The sequence below is a fragment of the Camponotus vicinus genome, unplaced genomic scaffold (genome assembly GCF_025532165.1).
Source record: "Camponotus vicinus isolate PSW18456_S1 unplaced genomic scaffold, iyCamVici1.0 SCAF_1, whole genome shotgun sequence".
Lineage (NCBI taxonomy): Eukaryota > Metazoa > Arthropoda > Insecta > Hymenoptera > Formicidae > Camponotus > Camponotus vicinus.
Window position 1 is genome coordinate 20,314,782 of NW_028141945.1, and position 12,063 is coordinate 20,326,844.

At 30.6% G+C, this 12,063-nt stretch overlaps 1 pseudogene; it reads left to right on the top strand.

Moving 5' to 3' along the window:
- Window positions 1–3,099: 3,099 nt before the first annotated feature.
- On the top strand, window positions 3,100–9,816 carry LOC145959413 (uncharacterized; annotated as a pseudogene).
- The last annotated feature ends 2,247 nt before the right edge of the window (window positions 9,817–12,063 follow it).

Here is a 12,063-nt window from a genome sequence, read left to right on the forward strand (position 1 = left end):
TTGGTATATATTTTCACATATACAACATAACTTGTATAATACATACTTTACAAAATAATTGAGTTTGTTGAAAAGCAATAAGAATAATATGTTTCTATATATTATAAACATTTTTATTTAATAAAGGTATGTAGATAGGGTTCAAAATTATTTATCTAATTTAAATATTGCAGGATTTGCTTATATAAAGAAGTGTGGCTATATTCTTCTGGTAATTCGTCAAGTAATCATTTCACATTACTTTTTATACATTTGAACCCTATCTACATACCTTTATTAAATAATATATTCCATAAATATTCTATGATTTTTATTGTTTAAAATTATTTCGTAAAGCATGTATTATACAAGTTATTTTGCATATGTAAAAGTATATACATTAATAATTTATGTCTAACAAATAAATACTATATACAGATGCAATGTGTTTGTAAATTTAATTTTGCAAATATATTTTACTAAGATAATTTGTCATATTGTTATAGTTTTATCGAAATACTATTTAGAAATTAAATGTGCAAATAGTTATAAACATTTTTTAAAAGATCAATATTTTTATATCTATTTTTATAAATATATCTCTATAATTGCAAATCTTAAATTTCATACAATTTCAATATATTTAAATATACAAAAAAAAAGTAATAGCTTCATTATCTTAAAAACAACTTCCTGTAATATTTAAATTCATAAATTATAATGAATTTTAAATCTTACGTATTTTAGAATTAAATAATGTTAAAATAATTATTAAAATAATTATTAAAATAATTATTAAAATAATTTTAAATTGCACATACATTTGCTTGTTGCAAAATTTATTGCAAAATTAAATTTCTATATATTGGAGATATTTTAAGTGATATAACTTATGAATTGGATATTTAAAGTATTGATTAAACCTTCAGCCGTTGCGCACGATCTTTAACAAAATACAATACTTAATTGTTTAATCTTTTCGATATCTTTCTGGCAAAAACTCAGTTTTTTGCGAAACGAGAATGTACCGTTTAATTCATTAGGAGCTCTCAAAATTCCACGTGATTCGTGAAAAATCGCACGATTGAAGGATTAAAAAGAGATATGTATTTTATTTTTATTAAGGAAGATGTTGAAAATGTGATATACTGTACAATACTGATATTTATATAGGGTGTTACGCAGGTTTTTTCACTTTTCTTCGTTGAGAATAGAGGTAAGTATAAAATTTTATTTAACTTATTTTATATAAGACTGCTGTGCGCCTATAAAGAACGGCTGCTGTGCGGTATTATAGAGCTGCTGTGCGCCGTTATAGAGCTGCTGTGCGCTCATAAAAGTGGCTGCTGTGCGCCAATAAAAGGCTGCTGTGCGCCTATAAACAACGGCTGCTGTGCGCCGTTATAGAGCTGCTGTGCGCTTATAAAAAGTGGCTGCTGTGCGCCAATAAAAGGCTGCTGTGCGCCGTTATAGAGTTGCTGTGTGCTCATAAAAAGGTGTTATACATAAATAAAACTAATATATATAAAGTTTTTATAAAGTCTATATAAAGTTGTTGTTTGTATAAAAAACGTTTACTTTATATATACAAAATGTCTGTAAAGATAAACAAACAAATAGTCTTAATGCCTAGAGAAAAAGATATATTAGGTGCGCAACTAAGTTCCCGCTGTTTGTCAATAGATTGCGCCACCAATAAGTGTTGGTCGATTTCGACATATCCAAAACGTCATGAACCAAGCTTAGACATATGGTAAACAAACCGTTTTGACACAGTAGTGATTTTGTTTTGGCGTCATATACTTTTGGTTGTGTGAAAATGTCTGATTTTGTGCTAAATAATCGTCATTTGCGGGAAGTGTTGATTTTCTTCTTTCATTCGAGGAAAACGGCGGCTGAAGCGCATCGAGAGCTCCACAAAGTTTACGGAGATGCTGCTCTAAGTGAAACAACGTGCCGTGATTGGTTCCGTCGCTTCAAAGACGGTGATTTCGATGTTGACGACCGTCCGCGTGAAGGAAGGCCAAAAACCTTCGAAGACGCTGAATTGGAGGCATTGCTCGATGAGGATCCATGCCAAACGCAACAAGAGCTTTCATCAGCATTAGGAGTTACCCGCCAAGCCATTTCCAAGCGATTGCATGCGTTGGGAATGATTCAAAAGCAAGGAACTTGGGTTCCTTATGATTTGAAGCCAAGGGACGTTGAGCGTCGTTTTTTCGCCTGTGAACAACTGCTCCAGCGGCAAAAAAGGAAGGGTTTTCTTCATCGCATCGTGACGAGTGATGAAAAATGGATTCATTACAGCAACCCAAAGAAAAGAAAGTCATGGGGACTGCCCGGTCATGCTTCTACGTCGTCGGCTCGGCCGAATATTCACGCTGCGAAGGTTATACTGTGTATTTGGTGGGACCAGGTCGATGTTATTTATTATGAGCTGTTGAAACCGAACGAAACCATCACTGGGGAACGGTATCGACTTCAATTGATGCGATTGAGCCGAGCACTGCGCGAGAAACGGCCACAATACGAGCAGAGGCACGAAAAAGTGATTCTACAGCATGACAACGCTCGGCCTAACGTTGCCAAACCCGTTAAAACCTACCTGGAAACGCTCAAATGGGAAGTCCTACCCCACCCGCCATATTCCCCAGATATTGCGCCGTCCGATTATTACTTGTTCCGTTCGATGGCACATGGTCTGGCTGATCAGCAGTTCCGCTCATATGAAGACATCAAAAAATGGCTTGATTCGTGGATAGCCTCAAAAGATGAACACTTTTACCGTAACGGTATTCGAGCTCTGCCAGAAAGATGGGAAAAAGTTGTAGCTAGCGATGGGCAATACTTTGAATGATTCATTTGTAACCATTTTTTCACAATAAAGTTGCATTTTCATAAAAAAAACAGCGAGAACTTAGTTGCGCACCTAATAATTATTCGAGGCAATTGGTTAACTGACATTCATATGGAACATTTTGGTCATCTTTTACAAAATTGTTCAGATTATACACCTGTCGAATCCTGGCGAGTGCAGTGTCTTGATACTATTCAATCTATGCCAAAAGATAAAAATCATATTCAAATATTGCATAGTTCATTAGGTCCGTTTGACGGATATTGGGTATGTAGTTACTATAACACAAAATATATATTTATTTATGATTCGTTAAATTCTAAAAGACTGCATAAGCATCATGAACAATTTTTAAAAAGATTATTTCCAACATATGACTTTGAGAAATGTCTTGTTAGATTTCCTACTGTGCAACAACAACCAAATGGTAACGATTGTGGTGTTTTTGCAATAGCATTTGCGATTTCATTATTATTTAATATTAAACCTGAAAGAGTAAAATATAATCATAGTTTAATGCGTTCACATTTGATAAAAATTTTTGAATCAAATATAATTGAACATTTTCCTCAAGATCCACGATATGTTCCTCAAAAAGTGCTTCCATTAGCAATAGTAAAATTCAGAGAAATAGAAGCTGCTCGTGCCCGTAGTATACGGCAATATGAGACTGAATCACAAAAAGAAAATCGGTTAAAAAAACTTGCTGATATTCGTCGATCTAAGAAAGAATTAACCAATAATTGCATGAAAACACAATCCCTCTCAATCAAATGTACAAATTTGGAGAATAGCTGCGCTAAACAGCAACATCAATATACAAAGGATGAAACTAAGCAACAAAAAGAAAATCAGTTAAAAAAACTTGCTGATATTAATCAATCTAAGGAAGAAATAACCAATAGTTGCATGAAAATACAATTGCCTTCAATCCAATATACAAATTTAGAAAATAGTAGCGTTAAACAGCAACATCAATATATACAAGATTTAGAAAATAATCGTGCATTAAAGCGGCGTCAAAATCAACAGAATTTAGAAAATAATCGCCTTAAGAAACGATGTCGATATCAACAAGATTTAGAAAATAATCGTACTAAACAGCGACAGCGATATCAATAAAATTTAGAAAATAATCGCCTTAAGAAACGATGTCGATATCAACAAAATTTAGAAAATAATCGTACTAAACAGCGATAGCGATATCAACAAAATTTAGAAAATAATCGCCTTAAGAAACGATGTCGATATCAACAAGATTTAGAAAATAATCGTACTAAACAATAACAGCGATATCAACAAGATGTAGAAAATAATCGCCGTAAGAAACGATGTCGATATCAACAGGATTCTGTAAGACAATGTGAACAAAAACGCATACGTTATTCTATAAACTTTCAGCGTGAACAGGACAGACAAAAAGCATTAGATTCTAATCGCAAATGGCTTTATAACAAACGATATTATCAGAAAAATAAAAAATCTGCAATAAAAAATAACGATGTTGGAAAAAAAATTATAAAAAAATATGAAAAGTTTTGGTCGAAAAACACCATAAAACTTCAGCATTCTTTAGAAACATTTACTAAAAATATTGTTGAGAAACTCGGTATTAAAAATCATATCGAAAAACGATTAAAAGCCGAAAAAATCGTACGTTGGTGTATGCATGTTAGAAGAAGTTATCTTCGTAATATTTACAAAATGTTATCTTTGATTAAAAAAAAAACAGAAATAAGTTTGACTCAAGCCGTAAAATGTTCCACAGTTGAAGAGAAATTAAATGTGTTATGTGGCGAATCCAGCCATACAGCCTCATCTGAAAACTATTTTATTGATTCTACATATCGTCATGTAACTTCAAAGGAAACTTTGGTAATGAATGCAGAAGAGAAAGTAGCAAATCTACCGTTAATAAAAACTGCATTGGAACCTTTGGCAATGAATGCAGAAAGACAAGTAGTAAATATATTACCGTTGATAGAAATAGAAGCGAAAAAATCGTGGTCGTGCAATACTTCATGTAAAACTGACGATCCATTTTTAATTAATCGTTATCAGAAATTTCTTGAAACTATAAATACATGTACTTTAAAGAATGTACCCAAATTGATAGAAAATATTCATAAATGTACTATGAAAATTTCAAATGAAAAATTGGGCCATACGCGTAGCTGCCATATTGATTTAACACTTTGCGAAGGAATGTTTCTTCCAATTCAACTATTATTGCCTCATTTTCCACGAGTAAGATATATTAAGCGTTTAATTTATCAGCTTACAGATTTTTATCGAAAGATGGATAATCTGGATGAAGCATTAACTCATGCTGATTTAAACACATTAAATGAAATTGTAACTTCTGCACAAGAAAAAGCAGATATGTACAAACATCAACAGGCAGATACAATTCTGAGCGATGATGATATTATTTTTAAATATCATCAAGCGTTTAAGGCCTTGGTTAAGCGGTCAACAGACACACCACGGCATGCTTGCGTATCATGCGAAAAATTGTGTTATAAGAGAAATGTTTCTGAAGTCAATATTCTTCGAGAACAAATAAATATTCAAAGTTGGAGAGGTTTAATGGCACATATACAACAACAAGAAAATAATGCGCAATATATATGTACTTATTGTGCAGGTAAATTTCGTAAAGGCTTAATGCCTGCGTATTGCATCTTGAATAATCTCCTTACAAATGATGTACCCAAAGTAATATCATCTCTTAATACATTGAAAAAATGATTATACAGAGAGCTAAAGCGTTTCAAACTGTCGTCAAAATGGGAACTGTTATTAATAAAAAGTTGCCTCAAAGGCAAATGGTACAAAAAGTTAAAGGTAGAACATTTCATTTACCACTTCCGTTACAGGAGACGTTGAATAAATTATGTTTGAATACTGACCCAATAAATATTAATAACGAATTATATATTTTAGTTAGAGGTATTCCGACCAAATCAAAGATTATTTGGGAAGAGATGGTTGATGTTAAAAAAATATTTGACGCTTTAACGTGGTTAAAGCGCAACAATGCTTTATACTCCCAAATTATACTGCCAAATGATCATAATGAATTAAACATTTTAGAACAATTAAAAAGTTCAGAGTTTCAAATGGAAGAGACAGAAGCGATATTAGGTGACGAATCTGACAATGAGTCATTAAATAATCTGGTAGAAGAAACGAAAAATGATGTAGAAGTTACATTAGACGATCAGCAGAAGGCAATGTTAACTCAAGTTACTGATGAAAATGACGGCTATTATGAACAATATACTATTTATCCCTTATATGAAAAGAAAGCAAATAAAACTTCGACAGACTTGTATCAAATGATAAAAATTCAGAATGCGCCTTTGGATAATCGTGAAAAAGATTTAGATTTAATGTGTTTTCCAGATTTATACCCTTTTGGTATTAATGGACAACATGAGATTAGGGAAGTTAAACTTCATGATTATGAATTTATTAAATGTCGTTTGACATCTAAACATCCACAGTACAGATTAAATCAACAATACTTATTTTATTTGTTGAATAATGCGAATATGCGTCAGTTAAGCCGTGGAATTTATCATAAATTGAATGTAACTAATCCTCAAGTTCGTTATACGGCTGCAGAGTATTTAGAAGCAATGTCAAAAGAACAGTTGGAATCTGATCTAACAACAATATTTTCCACACTTCGAAATACGGAACAATATTGGCGTAAACCGAGAAGTAATTTAAGGTGTATGACGCAGCATTACGGACCTGCGACATGGTTTTTAACACTAAGTCCGAGTGAATGGTTATGGGAAGATTTAGGTGAATATATTCGTGAAGTAAATGGATGGCATGATGCTTCCTTATCCGTTAGCGTACTTGTTGTTAAAGATTCTGTATCAACGTCCAGGTTTCTCGATAATAAATTTCGGGCAATGCTTGACTTCATTAACTCCAAAGATCATCCAATTGGAGAAGTAACGCACTATTTTTGGCGACGAGAATACCAAGGTAGAGGTATACAACATTTCCACTTATTAATTTGGATTAAAAATGCACCGATTTTTGGTGAATCTACAATTGAAGAAGTCTCCAAATTTATTTTACAATATATAAGCTGCAAAATGCCAGATGAAAATATTTCACCATTATTGTATAAACGTGTTGATACGCATCAGCGACATAAACATAACGATTATTGTCTTCGCTCTAAAAAAGTAGGACGTAAAGTTATTCGTCGATGTCGTTTTGGATTTCCTCCCGTTACTGAAACTTTCAATATGAGAGATGTGGCAACTTCGATAGCAGGTAGAAAACAATTGAAACATAAAAGTAGGCTTTATGATCTTCCTCGAATGGATAATGAAGTTAATATTAATGATTATAATCCTGTTCTTCTTACTGCATGGGAAGGTAATATGGATATACAATTTATTGGTGAAAAATCATCGCTTCTTACTTGGTACATTACTAAATATATAAATAAAGCGGGAAAATGTGAGTTGTCTGATTCTGTTCTTAATATTGAAAATAATAAGAACAAATCATTAGCAAGTCGTCTTTGGAATATGGGTTTGCGATTTATGAATAATAGAGAATGTGGAGCTCTAGAAGCTGCTGATACATTGTTAAGTATTCCTTTGTATGGAACTGATCGAAATACAACTATCAAATGGTTAGATGTTAACCAAATACGACGTAAAAGAATAAAAAACTGCAAGGAAATTGAAGCTCTTGATCCTGAATCTATAGATATATTTTATCCATCTTTAGTAGATGATCTTTATCCACATAGACCAAATGAACTAGAAAATATATCTCTTTATGAATTTGCACAGTGGTATGATATCTCGAAGATCAAACCTAAAAATAAGTATGTTGAGTATTATAAAATAGATAATGGTAAATATCTTAAGCGACGACAGCGTGGATATCTTATTGATCATTATAAAGTTAATGTTAATACACAACCAGAAAATTATTTCTTTTCGTTACTACTTATGTTTAAACCATGGCGAAAATTAGAAGATCTTAGAAACGGAGACGATACTTATGCCGAATCGTTTCACAAAGAAAAACTGCATCTTGTAGAAGCGTTGCGATATCATGAAAAATTAGAAGAATTGCAAAAAGCATTTGAAACCGCAAAACAGTTAGTTCAGCAATGCCTAGACGACGATTTACAAAAACAACAGTCTCAGGATGATCCTGAAAATCCGATAGGTGTTCAAAATATAGAGGCTGGTGAAGCAATGCAAGATTTTAAAGATCTTGGTGATAAAGCAGTTCGCGAAATTGATGTATCTGAAATGATAGCAAAATTAAATACGGATCAAAAACGTGTATTCGATAAAGTTATCAATACTGTAGAGTCAGATGAATCAGTATTACGATTATATGTTAGCGGAGAAGGTGGTACTGGAAAAAGTTTCTTAATCAAGACTATTAAATGCTGGATAAAACAAAATCTCAACAAAGATACTGCTGTAGCAGCACCTACTGGTATAGCAGCATTTAATATAGATGGTTTGACAGTTCATAGATTGCTTCAATTACCCGTTGAACATGATCATACTCCTAAATATAAACAACTATCTGATCATGTATTGAAAGTTTTACGAGTAGATCTTAAAGATGTTATTCTTTTTATAATTGATGAAGTGTCAATGATATCTAATTTGACTTTAATGTATATACATCTTCGATTGTCTGAAATATTTGACACTAGTGATTGCGATGATGGTTGGTTTGGTCGAAAGCATATTCTTTTATTTGGAGACTTGCTTCAACTACCTCCTGTAGATGATCCTATTTTTAAACATTTATCAAATGAAAAAATTGCTAAATATCTTAGTTCCTTAAATGCGGTTAATTTATGGACTACATTATTTGACTATGATGAATTGACAATTAATATGCGCCAGCAAGGAGATGACTCTTACCGCGAGTTATTGTCGAGAATTCGTATCGGTTTACTCACAAAATCTGATTGTAAGATTCTGGAAAATAAAAAAATTTCTTTTAAAGCTGATTCCTTCGAATCTAGATTAAATGAGTTATGTACTTTCATTAACAATCTGTCATCAGACACCGTTTGTTTACTACCCACTTGTCATATGTGTGATGTTCTCAATGATGCAATGTTAAGCCGCATTGTTTCTAAAGAAATAATATTAATTGCTGAAGACACGATTGACTGTATTTCATATGTAAAAAAGAAAGTATTAAAAGTATTATCAAATAATGATGATGATAATTCTAGAACAGCTGGGCTTTCGAAAAAAATTATAATTAAAATTGGAGCGAAAGTTATGATACGGCGTAATATTGATGCTAGTTTGGGTCTTGTAAACGGTACAATTGCTAAAGTGATTTCAGTTGTACAAGATAATGATTACGTAGAAAAGATCAAACTTCTTTTACCATCAGGTTTAGAATATTTAATTGAAAGAGTAAGTGTTAAATTTGAGGTAGTGGATAGAGCGTACGTTGTCAGAAAACAATTTCCATTATCTTTGAGTTACGGCATCACTATTCATAAAAGCCAAGGATTAAGTTTGCAAAGTGCTATTATGGACATTGGTAACTCTGTATTTAATTGTGGCCAAACTTACGTTGCATTATCGCGAGTAACATCTTTAGAAGGATTATATTTAATTAACTTCGATCCTTCATCGGTAATAGCTAGCGAAGACGCAATTATTGAATATAATCGTCTAAAACAGATACACAAACCAAAAGCAGAAATTATTGCCATGTCAAAGGAACAGTATTACAAAGTGAAAGATGTTTTATGGGCGTTACCAAAAGTAGTTGCTTCTGTTCAAAAATCAAGTTTAGATCAAAATGTTCGACAAAGTACTGCTTGGGTCATGCATGGTTTTCCAAAATACAGATAAGGTTTCATGCTATGCAAATGCAGTATTACAGTGTTTATTGAATTTAAATGCCATTAGGCAGCAATTGTCCAATTGTGATAAATCAGATGTTTTACGTGTGTTAATGCATCGATATGAAAATGGAATATGTAATCTAAATACATACGCAATACGACAATGTTTAGGAGAATATTTTTCAAGTCCCGTAAAACGAAATGCATCTGATTTTTTTATGGCTCTTTGCGAAAAATATGATTGTATAAAAAGTTTGGTAAGGCATCAAATAACTTCTATTAGACGGTGTAAAACTTGTGATAATACAAAAACTATTGTTGATAATAATATTATTATTTCTGTTCCTATTAATAACTTGAAAAAGAAAAATTATAATCTTAATGATTTGTTAAATATTACGTTTTCACATTGGTGTCAGTCGCATAATGAATCGTGTGAATATTGTACTGAAAGTAATATAATATTAAAAAATGAAATAATATTGACAAAAAAGATAGTTGTGATTCGTTTAATATTTTTATCACAGGATAATAAATTAATGAAAGCAACACACAACTTTAATTTGAGTGCTATTCCAACAACTAAAGTATTAATAGATGGACAGTTGTATAAAGTGATGAATGCTATATTTGATCATGGCTCAAGTATCGATGAAGGTTATTATATAAGTATGTGCAGAGAAGGAACATCTAATATTTGGATCGAAGCTAATGATGCTCAAGTTAAAAAAAGACAGTGGCCTAGAGGTGCTAAAAATGTTTACTTACTTTTTTTACAGAAGATGGCTAGTAAATAATATATATCGAAAGTTATAAAATAAAGAAGCAGTTAAAAAATTCTTTATTAAAAATATATTTATGTAATATCTAACTTGTGATTAATATTTAATTATTTAATAATTGTATTTCGATCAGTCCCATATAAAAGAATGTTGTAATGTATCAACAATAATTTCGTGAAGACTGCTTCATATTCTGCATTATTTATGAACTGTGAAAAAATATTTAGGTAAGTTGCCAACACTACCGTGTCTCTTGATAATTTGTCTTTATTTTCCTTACTATTAAAAATAGAATTAAATAACTCACTTTTTCTCCGTTCCATTTATATATTCAATGATAAATTAGATAAGCAAAGCAACGATTATTCATTAATGGATGTATAAGTATTAATTGTGAATAATAAATGTAGATTTCTAATGACATATTGATTTGTAATTATCCGTTATTTTTGCAATAAGAATAGCAAAGAAGTTTGAAGGATCTGAATATCTATATAGTAAGCAAAGAGGACCGTCGAATTTTAATGAAATATGACGGAGGTGGTGGCGGGTTCTTTGCTCATTTATTTAAAGATGTTTAACATATAGTACAAAAAAGAGTGATATCCCTAAAAAAATTACCCTTTTAAAAAAAAAGGAAAAAAAGGTGCTAAGTCCGCGTAAAAAACAGTATATGTATTTGCAAAATAGTGTATTATTAACTGTAAAAAACTATTGTAAAAAACCTGTCTCCAAAATAGTGTTATTTTAAAACTGTAAAAAACTACTGTAAAAAACCTATCTTCAAAATAGGATTATTTTAATCTACAAAATAGTTATTTTAATCTGCACAAAATAGTGTTATTTTAAACCGTAAAAAATTGTTCTACAAATTATTTTAATTTTGTGTAAAATTGTATATCCTACAAAAATAATGATATCAAAAATTGCGCTAAGTGAAAATAAAAACTTATAAAAATATTTTAATCAAAAAAAGTTATACAAAATAGTTGTTTTAATTTTCTACATTATATCCTAGAAAAATGATGATATCCAAAAATTACGCTAATTGAAAATAAAAACTTAAAATATTTTAACTAAAAAAAATTGTACAAAATAATTGTTTTAATTTCCTACAAATAATATTAAAAAGTTGCGCCAACTGAATAAAAATGTTCACTATAAAATATACATTTCTTTTTTATTTCCAATATTAAAAGAAAAATGATATTAAATGAATTGTAATATATCTATTATAAAAAATCGTTGAAAATATGAACAATCATATACATTGCAATAATCATATGCATATATCCTGAAAAATTTAATTAAAAAAAAAAAGGAAATGATAATACAAAATACAAAATTAAAAATTATTAAAAAAATTAAAAATTAGAAATTAATAAAGAAATAAATAAAAATTTATATAAAAATTAAAAATTAATAAATATAAAAAAATTGTAGTTAAAAAACTTAGCGCTGCTACGTTGAATAATGTGCTAATGAAATTAGCAGCGCTAAGTTTTTTAACTACAATTTTTTTATATTTATTAATTTTTAATTTTTATATAAATTTTTAT